This window comes from Electrophorus electricus, chromosome 18 (assembly GCF_041902795.1).
Source record: "Electrophorus electricus isolate QZ-2024a chromosome 18, ASM4190279v1, whole genome shotgun sequence".
Lineage (NCBI taxonomy): Eukaryota > Metazoa > Chordata > Actinopteri > Gymnotiformes > Gymnotidae > Electrophorus > Electrophorus electricus.
Window position 1 is genome coordinate 7,817,501 of NC_137514.1, and position 2,500 is coordinate 7,820,000.

Below are 2,500 nucleotides of genomic sequence, written 5' to 3' on the forward strand. Positions count from 1 at the left end.
TTTTCCAAGACCACTTGAGATGAAAGTTTATCTGAACTGAGTTAAAACTAAAGTAAATTTTCCAGAATACAGGTCAAGTTAATATTTGCTGAACTGATGAGTAATAATAAAGGTATACTGTTGTGGCTACATTTTTTTTTATACATTATTTATTTCTCAGATGTAAGCGTTAACTCATAAACTGCATTTTTTTTTTTTTTTTTTTGTAGAATGCCTGAGTATTGTTAGCTGATTTGATTTATAGTTGTAATATGATTTCAGCTCTATGGCCATGAGGTGAAAAAGAGACAGAACTTGCTTGAACTAGAGCATTTTTCTGGTCTTAACTGAGATTCATGCTTGGTCTTGATCTAGCTCCTGTTATAGGCTTGGACCCATCTTGGTTTTGCCTCACAGTTGGTCTTGATCTTGATCAGTTAAGGTCTTGGTCTTGATCTAGCTCCTGTTATAGGCTTTGTCTCATCTTGGTCTCACCTCACGGCTGGTCTTAGTCTTAATAAGACCTTGCCTTGATCTTGTCCTGATTACATTATTGGCAAGTTATCTGACCAAAACATTTATATCTTGTTCATGTACCCATGTGCAAAAAATGATACAATCTTTTATGTTAGATGCCTTTACTGAAGCATATACTGTGAGAAGATTAACATCAGTTCATTTATATAATAATTTGGCTCTAAAACACCGTAATGCATATGATTTCAGGTTTGCTCAGTGTGGCAGTGTTCCATTCTAATTGTTCTAGGAAGGGAGAAAGACCAGCCCTTGAAATCCACTTCCATCTGTGTGTACACACACCGTCATAATACAAACACTCTATGATATAATGAATCTGAGCCAACAGATTTAAATTGCCTCCTACTCTCTTTCCCATTGGGCCGCTCTGGTGCACCGTATGCCTCTCCAAACCTTTATATGAGAGTGGTGTGTTTAACTAATGCACAACACACATGCACACACTCTCACAAACACACGCAAACACACACCAAAATTACAAAAAGAAACTCACACAGAAAACATGCAAAAACACACTGCAAAACATCCAGACATACACTAAAATCTTACTTCTGTTTCATTCCATCTCTTTCAGTCTCTCTTCCACACACACCCTGAGGACAGATATCACACACACACACACACACACAGACACACACACACACACACAGGACTAATGATTGCCTCTGAAACACCACTAATGGACATCCCACCTGGCTTTGCAGCCATAACAGCTGGACACACAGCTGGTGCAAGAAATGACCATTACATGTGAAACAGCAGGAAAGGCTGATGTGTTTAGTCATGCTTTCTCCACTGCAAATATTTAATCCAGAGAGAGAGAGCAGAGTGAGCCTCTAATCCGCTAATTTTTATGAAGGCTTATGTGAGAATGGCATGCATGTGCTTCTATTGTGTTTGTTTTGGTATATGTTCATATGCAGGGAGATTATTTTTGATAATTTGATATTGTGCAGGGGTCACATGTAAAGAGGTCAGATGGTAATGCTGAGTAAAGTTTATTGGATCGCAATCCAACTGTGTTAAAGTATAATCACAAATATGGTGTAAGTGGTGGAACATGTCATGGCAGTGTGAGGTGGTGTAAGTGTGTGTGCGTGTGCGTGTGTGTGTGTGTGTGTGTGTGTGTGTGTGTGTGTGTGTGTGTGTACAACTGCTTTCAGTACATTGTCTAACTATTTAGGAAAACCTGAGAAAAGGAAGTCTAACCTATCAGGAACATTCACAGCACAACAGTTCTAACAAGGCAAAATGCATTTTACATGAGCATTTGCATTTTGCTTTAAATTAATTTTTTTATTATTACATGGGTTAGGATTAGGTTTAGAGTTAGGAGTATGGTTAGAAAATTCTTTTTATAGGTAGGTATAAATACATAAAACATGTGACTTATGTATGACCCCACATCCTGACAAGGCAAACAAACAAATGTGTGTGTGTGTGTGTGTGTGTGTGTGTGTGTGTGTGTGTGTGTGTGTGTGTGTGTGCGTGCGTGTGTGCGTGTGTGTGTGTGTGTGAGTGAACGCAGGACAGCTATAACTCCCATGCTCAATACTAAGACTCTGACAAATTTGTGAGTCAATAATCTCCCAGCAAACATCAAATCCAACATAAGCTTCAACTGTCAGTGAACCTTCTTCGGATTAATCGGACTTAATGCAGCAGTCATCACACTGCCGCTAATATCGCCATCCTGGGGAAGATTTAGGCCTTAAGACTTTTCCAGGAAAACAGTTCTCAATTGGAGAACTGTCATGGTACCCCCACGCACTGTTCATATCTAACAACTTAGTCTACTTTAGCCAGGAGGGGAAAATCTGTATTAACAGTGCCCAGACATTATAAAGTATATACACATTATAAAGTATAAGCCACAACATATCAAAATTACTTTTTCTAAGTGGTTCAGCTGAGATTGGAACCCAAATGGGTCGCCCTTTTGTTTTCCTTATATAGGGCTTTTGAAGGATTCTCACTGTTTAAA